The sequence below is a fragment of the Lissotriton helveticus genome, chromosome 3_1, assembly GCF_964261635.1.
Source record: "Lissotriton helveticus chromosome 3_1, aLisHel1.1, whole genome shotgun sequence".
NCBI classification, from domain to species: domain Eukaryota; kingdom Metazoa; phylum Chordata; class Amphibia; order Caudata; family Salamandridae; genus Lissotriton; species Lissotriton helveticus.
Window position 1 is genome coordinate 1,492,672,702 of NC_136061.1, and position 16,278 is coordinate 1,492,688,979.

Consider the following 16,278-nt stretch of genomic DNA (forward strand, 5'->3'; position numbering starts at 1 on the left):
GCGCGGGGGCATCACCGGGAGAAGCCCGGGACAAGGGCGGGGCCGTCTGTGGCCGTCAGTGGCCAGAGGTGGCTGGGCCGGGCCATGTTATTTTTGTCTCTGCCTTGTTATCAACTCTGGTCAGTTAATTAATGTGGTTTATTTGTATCATCCTAGTTGTTACTGAGTTGCCAAAGCTTTGTATTATTGCTTATTTATTGAAGCTAGGCTGTTGTCTGATATTGAGCTTGTCTCACTAGCCTCACTTCAGGTTTTCCACAATGGTCTGAAAGAAGACACAGATTGCCCCACCTGGGGTATTAGCGGCCACAAAGTCAACAGTCACGACCATGGATGCTTTTTTAACCAGGGCAGCATCTGTTATTGATAAGGAGATTGAGTTGGTGAATAGGCGTCTCTCTAGATCTCTGGCGAGTCGCCCCCATCACCTTTGGGAAAATCCTAACGTAGTTGCCTCAATAAACGGCCCACATTGTGGGGGTGCAAGTAGGGATTTAATGGGCCCTGACTTGTCTGAAATTATATCCACAGATACGGGGAGGTGGTACCACAGTCCCTGTACCCAGCAATAACCATCGTTAGTAAAGAAGGTTCTTTAAATGCTGACAATCTGTGGAAAGGTGGGAAGACACCCGTAGTGCTACCTGAGGACCTAAATGTCCACAGCTTGCCCCATCCCCACTGCCCAACGGGACCGGTTGCCGCGCTGGCGGCCTCAAGAGGAAATGTAAGGCAACAATGGGTCAAGCAAAAAAAAACAAAACCCAATGAAAAGCAGGCACCTATTATAGTAGCAGGGGGGTATCAGGAAGTGAGAAGTATTTGCTGGACACCCTCAAATTAGTTCTAAGCACCGCACTGGAGGAAAGGTTAGCCCCAAATATGTCGAAGCTATCCGAGATAGAGCTCAGGCGTGAAGCAATGAAACAGTCCCCACTATGCCACCCTGTTGCCGCAAATAATCCTTCAACCCTGCATCCTCAACCCAGTCCCGTAGTAGGCACCACACAAGTACCATATAACCCCGAAATTGCTCCAGAAACAAGCAATAATAACCATCTCGGGAGTTGCCAGGGTATTGGATTACAGGAGCGTGAGTTGAGGGGTACTACTGAGGACATGACAACAAACAGGCAGACCATAAGGACAAGGGGAAATGACCCATCTCAGGGCCCACGGTGTGATAGCGGTGAAACCTATGGTGAGACAAGTAGTAGTGGGCGATACCCCGAGGTAATCAATCTGCCTCCTCAATCTACACCACTGGTGGTTATCCTGGGTAATGTGCCACCTCTCCAACAAGGCTCTACAGAGGCCTTCATCAGCTTAGGATCAAAGTGACCCACTGGTTATCCGGTAACACCTCAGTGGGTCCAGAAGTAGGTCGCAACATTATCATGGTGCGACGTGTGGGCTGGGTGGGTAACTTAAGAAAGCTAGGAGGTGGTGACTGTATAAATGTAAATTTCAACGACCATTTGATCGTTGAGAACTTATTCCGAGAGTCACACGCAAGAAAGTTTAACATCAGATCTGGGATACAGATGCTCTCCCTGGGCTTCTTCTACCAACCTAATCCCCCGAACAACTTCAATTTTTACCCACACGCCCATAAGCACATGCATGGCCCCAGACTTGATAATAGATTAAATAGTCTTAACCACCAGCTTGCCCATATGACATCGGATAACATCTGGGGGGATCACTATGGTTTACCAATTCCGCTAGTGACAAATAGATTTTCAGCTTTGTCCTCATTAGAAGACTGTGACTGACTAAAGGCAACTATATACCCTAATGATTTGTCATCACCCACCGAAAATCAGCATATGGAGGGAGGTCCATCCGATCAGATCTCAGTCAGGGAGAACGTGACTGTATGTAACAAGGGCCCAAAAGACACCCTGCCCTTGGTCCCATCTAGTCTAACGTCTTATAATATAATATCTTGGAACATAGCTGGTTTGGCAGGGAAGGCTGAAGATCCAAAATGGGTAGAGTTTATAAGGACCTTTCCGGTGATGTGTCTGCAAGAGACCTGGATGGTGGAAAGTGACACATTTTTAGAAGGTCATAAAACCTTATTTGTGCCGGCAGAACCGTCACGTAGCGGTAGAGCTAAAGGGGGCATGGTAATTTATATTGACATGGCCTTGAATTGTGTTGCCAAATTAATAACTTCTGACAACACTAACATCCAAGCTGTTACCCTAAAAAGAGGGAATGCAACGGTGCTCCTGATTAATTTCTACAATGCAGTAAATGCCAGAGGTGAATGTAGGATTAATGAACTGGGTAACTTGATCAGATTAAATTGTGCTAACGATTTCCAACGGCTTTTGATTATGGGGGACTTCAACGTGCATCCATGCGGGAATCCAATGCATACAGCTATGGGAGTACTGGGTTGTCATAGGATGGAGGGACTTCATTTTGAGCATTCATGCAGGGGAGACATGCTGAACCATCTACTTAATGAATTTGACTTGGTTTCAGCCATGTCAGTGGTGGACATTTGTAGACACCAGTTTGTACCAACATTTAAAGGTCGCTCCAGGGGGTCCTTCATTGACCACATCCTGTTTTCTAATGGCCTTCAGTCCACTATATCGGGCTTCAAAATTGAAGAAAGTATATATAGTGACCATAATCCAGTCTGTATCTTCTTTGATGGTAATCTTTTAAACCTACGGGAAAAGCTGTTAACCCGGGGAGTACTGAAAAGCACAGATGGAAGACGCCGACTTAAATGGTCGTATGTGAACTCTGACCAATTATATGATAGGATCCACAAAACTTGTGACCCAGAGTTAACATTGTGTGTGTCTTCCACATCTCTCCCACACGACATTTTGCTAGCTTTTGAGGGGATTACCACTAAAGTAGGATCCATGCTAACTATCCCGATATCAAGGCCTTTGCACAAAGACCCGAAATGGTTTGATCATACCTGTTCAAAAGCTGCCCAAGCGCTAAAGGCAGCACGGAAGATTAGCCCTAGAGATCCGCTGTTGATCCAGACATTATGCCAGACCTATAAAAAGGTCCTGGCAAAGCGAAAAACAGATATAAAGGATAAAGTCTGGCAAGAACTTCTAGACCCAAATATTCTGGGTAACAGCGAGAGTTTCTGGGGAATCATTAATAGACCACTGTTTGACAGGGCAGGGGAGCAGGCAGTAGACACTAACATCACTGAAGATGACTGGGTGTCCCATTTTACTTCCATTTTTAGTAGTAATACTCCACAGTCAGAATCTCACAGCGGTGACCAGGCTCAAATTTTCCCCCATTTTACACCGAATGAGGTTGAGAAAGGCATTATAGGGCTGACAAGTAACAAATCTCCTGGCCCTGATGGCATGCCCCCAGATCTTTTTAAATCCAAAGTATCGTTATGGGCGCCGGTTCTGACTGCTGTGCTCAATGCAGCCGCTGAACACGGCTGCCCAAGGTCCTGGGGTACCTCTACAATCGTGCCAATATTCAAGAAAGGAGACCGTAACAGTATAACCTGTTACAGGCCGATATCCCTCATCGATTCTGTGGTCAAGGTCGTGGGAGGTGTAATCTTGAACAGACTGACATTATGGGCCGACGCAAACAGGGTCATCTCTAGAATACAGTATGGGTTCCGGCCAGGACATTCTACATTGGCAATTATTGTGGGGTGAACATAAGATGAGCATAAGGTGTCATAAGGTGGCAGAAGCGTCCAGCAGCTTTGGCCTCAGGTCTCAAGTCTGTCTCCTGTTAAGAAATTCCACCGGTGACACAGATTAAGCCCAGGGCCAGGCCCACTCTGTTCAACCTTTCGAACATTTCCAAAATTTCCAATATTACGCCAATAGTATGCCTCCTGCAGTCGCTGTCTCTGCCTCTGTCTCTGTGAGGAATATGAATGTTAATAGCCCACCATGCTCAGGTGATCTCCCGGGGCCCCCATACATAGAAGAAGAGGGTAAGAGTTAAGAAAAAGAGCAGCAGAGAACAGCACTCCGAGCTCTGCGCTCTCTCTGTGCTTCCTCAGTGCTGGCCTTCCTTTAGAACCCTTGGCTCCTTGTACTGTAAGGCTCTCAGCAAAGTCCTTGGTTTGGAAAACAACTAAGGGCTAAGGGGAATCGCAGCAACCACAAACGCGGCAACTACAACTCGCACTCCCCCCTCCTCCACCCTCACCCCCCTTGGCAGCTCACATCGCGGCGTTTCCTTGTCGCGGTGGCTCCTTGCGGCACCTTGTGGCTTGCAGCTCCTTGTGGCTTACATCTCCGCCTCCTCAAGTGCACTACATGTGGTGCGTTCTGCGTGTGTCTCCAAGCCACGAACACTAACTCGCAGGGAGAGCTACAGCAAGGTACTAGTTTAAGGTATTAATTTGCATTTTGTGCTATTCAAAAAACATATTTTATCAATCCTCCTTCGAATTTAGTGGTCTTTATCAAAAACATTTAATTGGTAATCACCGTTGAAAGTGTGATTCACTTTCAGTTCAACTCTCATTGTTTAAAACTATTATTCTTATCTTTTGGCCAAGGAGCCTCATGTTAGCTGATATGAAAACTTCATTGATCTAGCTAGTGAGGTAGCCTTGAGTACTTTAAATCTGATCAGCTAAGTGATTTTAATATTCATACCAACAAAATGACTGACAGGAAGCATGATGCACTAACAGAAGACTGGGTCTCCTTTAACTTTATGCAGCGGGTTACTCCAATCCATAAAGTAGGCCATACTTTCCACCTATTATTTTCCCATCCTTTTGATTTCAAAGACTTCAAAACCATTGTGGTTCCTTGCACTGATCACGCCTTGATCTCATTTTGCTGGCTGAGTCCTTAGGATAACTCCAGACCTCACTCTGAAAATAAAAAGTAACTTAGAAGATGGCGTAAACTGCATTCATAAACAACAATGGCCTAGATAACCAATATGTGTATAAATATCGGCTCCAATAAGAACATTTCAGCGGTGCTGGACTACTTTAATATTAACTTAAACTTCTTGGGAGAAGGTTATGTGCCTCTGTCAACCCTCCCAGCCCACTCCCCAACCGGCGATAAGGGAACAGATGGTAAGCACTTGAGTTTAGGAAAACTAAACTCCTTTCATAACCAGCAGAGCAGCCATGGCGTTGAGATCATTCCAAACGTTATTCTGAATGGTGTAGATTGGCTCAAGACTAATGCTGCTTCTTTTGCAGTGAAAATGACTTTTGCTGAATGCAGCTGTGAACTTTTTCCGGAACATCTTAGTTAAAGTCTGGAGTACACTGCACAAAGGCTTAAAAAAACTGTGTCTTAACACAAAAAATTGACTAAGCACATTTTTACTGCCATCCTTTATAAAGGAAGCTAATGCAAAGTTTTCCATAAAGCATTTAGGTATTGATAGTAAGTTTCTCAATTAATAAGTTCAAAAACCTAATGACTGTACCTGCAGCTGTAAGTGTGCACCTCTCAAGTACTCTACAATAGCTTCTGTGAAAATTCTAACTTTACTACCCAGCCAGATTGTTCTTACATGTCTCTTCATTGTAGCTTTCAATCAAGGGCACACACATAAGTTATGGGCTATTGTTACCTTAACATAACCACACAACCTACATGACTTCCAGCAACGCTCACTGGCTCCATGACTCCTCTAATTTCCACTAAGGGGATTTAAAAAAACAACTGTTGATGGATTCATGTTATATTTTGCCTTGCATAGGTGCAGTCAATTTAAATGTGTGATCTAGCACATATTAGAACATTAGAATGTTGAGCGCTCCTTTGAAGACAATAGAATGCTTCAGGCTTCTAATGGCTGGTAGAAGCCCGGAGCATCAACATTCCATTTTTTTGTTATCTCACAGCTGTTGCTGTCCTAGGAGATTTCTGAATAGAGCAGCTCCCCAGTCCCAGCCCCACCCCTGGGCCAGCAGACCTAGGACTGCTGATTGGTTTCCCCAGCTCCAAGCAAATCGGAGCCCTCCTCTCACACCTGCTCAGGCCCCTTAAGGCTTTGCCGGGTGTACCCCAAATCATTCTCCTCCATCTTGTGAGCTGCAGCCTACCTGTGCTCCAGACTGCAGTGACCATAGTCGAGGAAGTGGTAAGGAGGCAGACTAGTGCTGTCTCTGCCCTAAAAAACTATTTTCCCTACCTGTGAATGCATCATCTTTTATTTTTTAAATTTCTTTAACTGTATTTGCCTGTGGTTGTTACAGTTCAAAATTGTAGTTTTAACCTGCCTGTGATTGCATAATTTATCACCTGTTTTATGCTTAAACTTGTGTTTTACCCTGCCTGTGACTGCTTCCATTTAACCTGTTGAATTGTGGGATTTGCTCTCCAAACTCTGTAGGTTTTCCCTCTCCTTTCCCTTGACTACCAGTTTTTTCCTCCAAATTTCTCCTTTGCTCTGTGCTCAGACCTGTATGTTAAGCAGTGAACCCCAGCCACCATTTTGAGTTAACAAGTCAGTGAAACCAGCCGACCCCCAACCCCAGCAACAGGGATATTCTAGATCAGAGGGTGTGCTGAGACAGCAGTAATCTGCTGTGTGCTGTTTAAACTGTATTTATTAGGGACTGTGCACTTTGTTTTTTGGCCAGGAGAGGGAGTAAACTTTTATTCAATCAGTATTTTTAAAGCACAAGTTTGTAGGCCCTTACCTGCAGAAGTCCAAAGTGTGGATTGAGCCTGTCTGTCTCCTAGGAGTTTCTGAATAGAGCAGCAGCTTCCATCTCCCTGGCCAGCAAATGTTGTCTGAGGTAGCTGGTACCTTATATAGTCTGCTATTGTTTGGTACATGTGTACACTGATTGGTGGTTGTATCTGGTGTTTCTATTGGATAAGGGTTGGTGTCCTCATTGGTTGGGAATTTGAGGGTTCTGTGATTCAATCAATGTAGGGTTGGGACTAGGGCTGGGGTTAGGATTTCAATTGGAAGTAGGGACTAGGGCTTCCTGTGTTATTGGTTGTTGGGAGTAGGGTGGGACTAGGGCTAGGGTTAGGCCTTCTATTGGAGGTAGCGATTAGGGCTTCTGGTGTGATTGATTGCTGGACTAGGTGTGGGACTATGAGTAGGGTTAGGCTTTCTATTGGAAGTAGGGACTAGAGCTTCCCGTGCCATTGGTTGTTTGGACTTGGGTTGGGACTACTGGTAGGTCTAGGGCCTCTATTGAACGTAGAGATCCGTTTTTTAAAAATCTGATTGGTTGCTTGGACTAGGGCTAAGATTGGCTGTAAGGTCCTGGTCTCCTACTGGGTCCAGATGTTAGTGGCGGTGTTGTGTTTGGACAGTGTTAGGGCTAGGTTTCCCATTGGCTGAAGGGGTCACCTGATTACTAGAGTTATAAAAGGCTAGTCTAAGGGCGTCTCAGCCCGGTCGTCGAGGCTAAGGGCAGAGAGGACAAGGGCAGTTGCCTGTTTGAGCCTGTAGGGCAGAGAGGATAAGGGCAGTTGCCTGTTTGAGCCTGTAGGGCCGAGAGGACAAGGGCAGTTCCCTGTTTGAGCCTGTTTGAAACTGGTCGGGACCGGGGCCAGAAATGCTGCCCATGTTCCCATTCAGTAATACCGTCCCACAATATATTTTCACTATAGATATGTACCTATCTTTGTGTATTGCTTTGTATAAATATGCAGAATAATGATGTTGCTAGAAAAAAAAAATTTAAATCATCTTTTGATTTTGACATGTACTTGCTTCGTTGTGCATCTATGTACCTCCATGTACTTGGATCTGTGTGTCTGTTACTGTTCTCCTGAAAAAGCATATCCAATGCCCTACCCTATTTCTCGTCCTGTACCTCTATAAATATCTTTAATCTACATATACTTACCTCCTTTATGCATCTATACACTTTCAATGTACTTATGGATCTATATATTTATCACTTTCTTCTAATTTTGCATTTCCAATGCACTACCCTATTTCTCCGCCTCTACTTCGCTCAACATATCTGCTAGCCCAACTTTCAGACTCATCTCAAACTACTTTCTACTACTCTTTCTAATGCACTACCCTATCTCTCACCCTATACATCTATCAATGTATCCTCTACATCCACTCTCTCATTCATCCCAAACCCCATACCACTACTATGATCCCCAAAATAACCCTTTCTAGACTCTCTCCTACTCTACCCCTCCTTGCATCATCTGGCACCTCTATTACTATACCGATCCCCCATAACAAACCACTCTAAACTCTTCCCTCTGATTGTTCCCCTCCAAAAACCCTTTTTACTCATCCAAATACCTCCTCCTACTGCTGTGACCTAAAAAAAGAAGTAATAAAAAAATCATTAACTCCTCTATCCCTCCACTATCCTTTTCAATGAAAATAACAGAGTAACATGTTCCCTTCTCAGATTCCATATTCCACTATACTACCTCACCACTTATCCTTTATGGGTTCCAGAGTAGCATGCTACTCGCCAATAAAGCATTTCAACACCCCATCAGGGTTACAAGCGCTATATAAATGCAAACCTTTTTTCCCTTTTCTACCCCTCCGCAACCCTTCTCAATCCAAATAACTGACTAACATATCCACCACTCAAATTAATTTCATGTTCCACCATACTAATTCGAGTTATGTAGCAATAGGGCAACACGATAGGCCACTGGACCCGGGTGACTTATGGTACAAGAGATAATGTCACTGTGGAGAATAGTCACAATACATTAGGAAAGCAAGAAATGGCCAATGTTATCAAATCAAAGTCTGACAACACCATTAACTCATTCCACCAAATGGTTGTGATTTTATTTCATCACAATATTGAGGTGAATCAAATTATAAGCTACAATGTATTCACATTTAAATATTTTGAAAGGCAGGTGCACACAGGGTAAAGTGACTAGTGCATGGGAGGGATTTGTGAAAGGTGATGTGAAGAGAGACGGTAGTGCTCATATATAATCAGCAATCAATAATAACAACCTATCCAGCCAGATGCCTGGCATATACATAAATGACAAATCATAACATAATTGAGTAGATGCAGATATACACTCTGTCATTTATGTTCTACAATAAAACAAAACACTGTCAACGTTTCGACCCCTATATAAAACAGAAAACGTTGTACCTTGGGGGTGTGGTCTTCATCAGGACCGAGGTGAGGGAAGGTAGTGGGCACCTATGAACAATAGAATGAAGTTAATGAGGTGGTGTGTCAGGAATGAATGTATCAATCAGTCATACTATTTATGGTAATTTACCAATAAATAACAGCGAGAAAACTTCAGGCTGAGGATTTGGAAGCTGGGCCTTGTGGGCTCCTACGGGAGAAAGAGGAGACAAACACAAAACCACTAGGATCTATATTCCAACTAGCGGAATAAGGAGTATAAAAACAGAGCAGAAGCTCACAGAAACGTACTCAGAATTTTCACAGATGATCGTAGTGAGTGATATGCAGGCCAAGGTTGACAGTAACCTATGGCTAAAGAGAAAGTACGTACTATGTACAGAATAAGCATGCCACCAATACTTCAGAAGGCCAAGGCAAAGCGAGATTAAGATAGTATCCTACATTATATTACAAGTGACATGACTGAGCATGAACAAGCCTGCAATCCAAAAGCATGGGGTGCCTCCATTGCACATTGCATATAGAAAGCATGAGACCAGACAGTGACTGGGAAATATGTCTATAACGCTCATTGCGCCTTACTAGTTAGCTTTGGAAAAATGCTAAGCGTGCGTCCAAAATGCAATTACAGCGCGTTAACTACAAACCGTGAAAATGTTCACCTGATATGTAAAAGTGAAAGAACTACGGGACTTTGCAATAACTATGTACTAATCGGAGTGATTTGTGCCTACAGAGTTACGCTGCGTTAAAAAACATAAATTTAGGCCGTTACTTGGGAGCTTAGTTGACTAATGCTCAGTGCGTCTGAATTGCTACATTGTAGCCACTGAAAACTGGACGCGCGTCTGAAATGAAATGACAGCGCCTGTCAAAATGGGCCGCTTCTTAAAGCACTGCAACTAGACCTAATCAAAACAAAATACACAGTAAACATTCCTCCACTCACAACGGCCTCGCTCGGGCCGGGGGTGGGAAGATACCTGTGGGCTGCAATACCATACTAATTCAACACTAATCCTTATGGGTTCCAGAGTAGCGTATTACACGCCAGAGAAGCGCTTCAACACCCATCAGGAGTAACAGGTGCTATATGAATGCAAACCTTTCTTCCCCTTCTATCCCTACCCATCCTTCTCACTCCAAATAACTTACTAATATCCACCACTCAAATTACTTTCATATTTCACCATACTAATTAACCACTATTCCTTTATGGGTTTCCAGATTAGTGTGCGTCAACACCCCAAGAGCTATATAAATACAAACCTTTTTTCCTCATCTATCCTTCTGCTATCCTTCCGAATCCAAATAACTGACTCACCTATCCACCACTTAAAATGTACTTGCATGTTTCACTATACTAATTCAACACTAATCCCCTATGGGTCCCGGAGTAGCGTGCTACTCGCCAAAAAGAGCACTTTGACGCCTCGTCAGAGATAGTAAGCGCTATACAAATGCAAATACAATACAATGCAATAAAATAAACAAAGGCCCTTGGTGCCCAAGGGGATTTAAACCCCTCGGCTCCGAGGCCTTTGTATTTACTTAGAACACTCTGGCCTCTAGGGGCCGAATGTTCTAATAGCCATTAAGCCCTCTGTAGCGGGCTCAACCTGCAATTAAAGGCATGCTCCCTTGTTAAAGGCCCTCGCCTTCGGCTTGAGCCTTTAATGCTTGAGCGGACCTTTATTGGCCAGTAGAGCCTGCTACAGCGGGCTCTAAGGCTATATAAAAGAATCTATACTCAATGTATTTTTAAATGAAAATTTCCTGTATCTGAGAAAGAGCACAGGTGTCTTTCAGAGCCACCTTCAACATGCAATATTGGACTCTATCAGCCTGATTCATCAAGGTACCGTTTTGCGAGTCTCTAATAGAGATTCATAAGGAATCGGTATTAGAGACTCGCAAAACGGTATTCATGTAGGAATTGCTAAATAAATAGCGATTCCTACACATTCCTTATTTGCGAGTAGCAAATTGCTACTCGCAAATAAGGAATAACTCCCCATTCATTCCTATGGGCCAAAAGGCCCATAGGAATGAATGGGGAGTATTCCTTATTTGCGAGTAGCAATTTGCTACTCGCAAATAAGATAGCGATTTAAAGGGTGCCAGGGGTGTCCAAAGGACACCCTGTAGCACCCCATAAATGCAAATTGGAACAGGTGTTGCGCTCACACATGTCCAAAGGACATGTGTGTGTGCAACATGCAACTTAGAAAAATGCTTTTAAAAGCATTTTTCTAAGTTTTTGCTATTTACCGAGAGGTCTGACCTCTCGGTAAATAGCGGCCCGAAATTGGGAATTAGCAAGTTAAAATTGGTTGATGAATTGCATTTAAGGAATCTCTAATAGAGATTCCTTAAATGCAATTCCTCGCACAATAGCGAATTCTGTAATAGCGATTATTGCATTTGGGATGATGAATCCCAAATGCAATAATTGCGCTCGCAAAGGGCCAGATTCTCAGAATCTGGCCCTTTGCGAGCCGATTTTCGTTTCATGAATCAGGCTGTATCATCCCTGTAGCCTCCGACTTCAAGCTGATCTAGAGTGGCCTCCAGGTAAATATCCCACGGTCCAACAAATCCAGAGTTTATTGAGGTTTTGAAGTGTTGCTTACACTTGGAATATATTAGAAAATGTTAGATTATCTCTTTTTTTTATTTTTACAGTGTTTTATATAGCGCAAACTAGACCAGTTTTCAGATATCAGATTACAGCACCACTTGCGTTACATGAGGACACATTCATTTTTTTATTTTTTTGTTAGGCATGGGGAGATTAAGTGATTTGCCCAGAATCACAAGGATGTTCAGCGTCATTGCCGAGACTCTGTCCCAGTTCCCCAGATTCGAGGGCGACCTCCCTAACAGTTAGGCCAACTTCTCTCCCCAGTTCTAAATGCTGTAAAACTGCCTGCTTCTCTTTGAACTACTACACAGAAGTTAGTTAATGAATTCAAGTGCTTCTTTATTATTTTTCCACGTTGGATTTTTTTCAGCTAAATTTTGTTGAATTATCTGCTACTTAAATCAACGGAAAATTGTCAATTTTGATGCAGCTATTTTTTTTAAGCAGGGCAATAATTAGTACATGAAAATAATGACATTTTCCCCTCCAATTTACATGCTTTCTTGTTTCCTTGTATCTTTCCTTGATCAATGGTATGTGAACTTGGATAGTTTGATTAAAATAAAAAAGTATGCTTAAGTATTTTTGAAAAAGATTTTTTTAATATTTTTATTAGGATGTAAATATACAAATCGTCACAATCCTATAAAGAATGTAAAATTATGAACATCCCTTAAAGATAGAAATATAATTCGTTAGCGTTCAATGATAATTGTAATAATTGCTGCGATTTATAAAAGTCCCAAAATTGCAAACTGGAAGTTATTTTAAATATAAATGTTGAATTATATAGGCTATTTTAATTTGGTAATTTTGTTGTGCTAACGGTTGTTCTGTGACTGGCTTCTAAAATAGTAGCTGTTTTTATTAGGTAGAAACGTATGCAGTGTAAGAGGCACATCTGGTTAATTCTTATCATTTAAAAACACACGCATTTGAGATGGCGTTATTGATCCTACAATGGCCGCTCTGCGTCTTGCATCCCTCTCATGTGTTCACAACTATTGGCTTTTAGATTACTGTATCTTTAGGCTCAATGTATGTGCATGTGCTTAGGCGCGTGTGGGCTCGCGCGCGTCAGACAGAGGCAACGAGTCAGTCAAACCTGCTTCATATTAAGGCACGACAGAGGCCACACTGCACATCTTACAGGGTTTGGAAACTGCTTTACAAGGTTTGAAAAGCTCACTTTCACATTCTCACTCATCTACTTTTCAAATGTGTGGTGCTGATGATGAATGAAACTGGCTCTCCCAGTGCGGGCCCTCTGCTTTCTCAATCAGTCGGATCATGTTTCGGTGGCACATTTAGCGAGCACTGCTCAGCTGCGAGCTGCAGGTATGAGTTAAAGGAGGGGTGGATTATGGTCTGATTTCAGCTAGCAAGCGCCGCTATCGAAACTTCGATTATTTCCTCAGTAGTTAGGAGCCTCCGGTTTTGGGTTTGCTGTTTTGAGCCCCCAAACCACCGCCCCACGCTGGCCGCCACATCTCCGACATCACACTGTGCACGGCTGAAATCTGGGATCCTGGCCAGATGTTTCTTAGTAGCACAGATGCAATCATGCGCGTGCCTTGCAAGTGTCGGGTTTCTGGCCACCTGTTGAGATTTTAAGCCTTGTTTTTCATAGACATTTTGTGGAGCCAGCACAGAGCCGGCAATTTTTTGCGGAACATAAAGCTCAAGTGAAACAAGCATTGGAAATGCAATAGGTCTCGCAATAGAAAAGTTTGAGCTTTTGGTGTGGTAAATGTAAATATTTTGTAATTTTTGTTTATGTTTTGCAAATTATAAAAGTATTAATTTTGTTATTTGAAATGCCAATAGTTATAAATGTAGCAAATGTTACATCTATAGCATTAGTAAAGGTACATGTTTAGTTTTCCCCTGTCTTACATGTATTGATCTGACAAATCACAATCTTTTAAAAATGTTATAAATAATACGTTTGCAATGCAATAGGGCTCGCATTAGTAAAGTTAGAGGTATTAGTATTGTAAATGACAAATTTTTTATTTATGTCTTTGTTTTGAAAATAACGAAATTAATAACTTTGTCATTTACAATGCCAATAGTGTTAACTTTTGCAAACGTGACACCTATAGCATTTGTAATTCAATATGTGTTGTATTTACATGACTTAGATGGATTAATATTAAAAATAACAATGGGTTGTATTTTTTCCAATATTTAATACTTAAATAAAAGTTATTGTAATTTATAATGGCAATAGCTTAAACTTTTGCAAATAACTTTTTGGAAGATTATGTTTAGTGTATTTTATTGTGATGAAAATACAAGAACAAAAGTGAAATATTAACATTTTTTTGTGACATTTGTAATAAAGTTTGAAACATTGAGAGAACATATTTGAATCAGTTGTTGTTCAATGGTTGCACAGATTGATGCTATGGTGGCTCTGAATGATGTTGTGGTGGTGACGAGTGATACTGTGGCGTTCAGTGATGCTGTGGTAGCGCATAGTGGGCGAGGGATGGAGTGTGGGCGAGGGATGGAGTGTGGGCCGGGGGATGGAGTGTGGGCCGGGGGATGGAGTGTGGGCCGGGGGATGGAGTGTGGGCCGGGGGATGGAGTGTGGGCCGGGGGATGGAGTGTGGGCGAGGGATGGAGTCTGGGCGAGGGATGGATGGAGTGTGGAACGGGGGAGGGATGGAGTGTGGGGCGGGGGAGGGATGGAGTGTGGGGCGGGGGAGGGATGGAGTGTGGGGCGGGGAGGGATGGATGGAGTGGGGGGATGGATGGATGGAGTGGGGGGATGGATGGATGGAGTGGGGGGATGGATGGATGGATGGAGAGGGGGGATGGATGGATGGACAGGGTGGATGGATGGATGGATGGATGGAGTGGGATGGATGGATGGATGGAGTGGGATGGATGGATGGATGGAGTGGGATGGATGGATGGATGGAGTGGGATGGATGGATGGAGTGGGATGGATGGATGGATGGATGGATGGAGTGGGATGGATGGATGGAGTGGGATGGATGGATGGGTGGATGGAGTGGGGGGATGGATGGATGGATGGAGTGGGGGGATGGATGGATGGAGTGGGGTTATGGATGGATGGATGGATGGAGTGGGGGATGGATGGAGTGGGGGGATGGATGGATGGAGTGGGGGATGGATGGAGTGGGATGGATGGATGGATGGATGGAGTGAGATGGATGGAGTGGGGGGAAGGATGGATTGAGTGGGGGGATGGATTGAGTGGGGGGATGGATGGAGTGGGGGGATGGATGGATGGAGTGGGGGGGATGGATGGATGGATGGAGTGGGGGAGCCGAAGGGAAGAAAAAAACGAGTGCAATCAGGGGAGCAGAAGGCACGAAAAACGAGTACAATCAGAGGAGAAGAAGGCACAAAAAATGCTTGTTTTTCTACGTTAACATTTGTTGTCAGATGTCCAGAGTGTGGTGCAAGCTTTGACTTTAAACATTGAACTTCTAGTGAGTAAAAAATGGTGAAAACTGTCCAGAAATAGGCCATTAAACGCGGCAATGATGAACGGAACTGGAGTCCATACGAACGGGGCGTGTAAATAAACATGACCAGAAGAATGCAGCCTGGAAAGACCGCTGGCTTCACAGGGTCGCAGAAGAGGGGGGAGCAAACGGTAATGGATTCGAAGCAGGGTAAACAGTGAAGGTGTCCAAGGCGCCTCAATGACGGCGGTAGGAAGGCCTGGTGTGACATATGAGAGCGCCAGGGGCTGAGAACTGCCTAAGATTCCGCTCATTAACAGGGAGGGATGGATGTGTGGGCTTGGACAGTGAGAGGCAGGCAGCGTAGAGGTGAGGCGAGGTTGGGAGGAAAGGCAGGCTCGAAGAGGCGCGGGCAGGGAGACAGTGAGATGAAACAAGAAGCAGACGGAATGAAAGAGCAAACAAGTTGAGCCCTTAAAATATTTAATATGTAAATATAAAACAACAAGCATTGGCGCCGTGCGGCAATAAAAAAAACAAGCACTGAAACTCAATACAAACAAGCTGTATTTTCTGTTTTCAGGACTAGCCCATCTGATTGGATCGCCGATGCTCAACAAAAGTAAAACGAATTCATAACCACGTTGAATAACTAAAAGAAAGGGAAGGGGGAGGAGAAACGAGAGACACGGCCTGGCGGCCGTGAAAGTGAAAGTACGGCCGGCCGGCCGTGAATAATTAGGGGAGGAGAAATGCATTGCTGTGGGGAGGGGGGAAGGGGAGAGGAGAAACGAGAGACACGGCCTGGTGGCCGTGAAAGTGAAATTACGGCCGGCTGGCCGTGAATAATTAGGGGAGGAGAAACGCCTGAGGCAGAGCGCACGCTGGGGGATGCCTGTGGGAGAGAGGCAGATGGCTTTAATGTGCACGCGCTTTGCGGTCAATGCGCTTGCACATTGAGCTTGCTTTTCACGGGCACAGCATGAAATCGCCCGAATGGTTAAGCTCTGGATAAGCCCCTATATTCTCGCAAGCTCAATGCGCAAGCGCATTGACAGGCGAGACCTAAAAACCTTAAAGTTTAAAAAAAAAACTGTAGATAAAAC

General features: G+C 43.9%; 1 protein-coding gene across 1 annotated transcript in view; it reads left to right on the plus strand.

The window, feature by feature from the left end:
• Nucleotides 1-16,278, plus strand: part of PKNOX2 (PBX/knotted 1 homeobox 2) — a 3,383,295-nt gene that overhangs the window by 693,426 nt on the left and 2,673,591 nt on the right. The gene's annotated exons all lie outside the window — the stretch shown is intronic.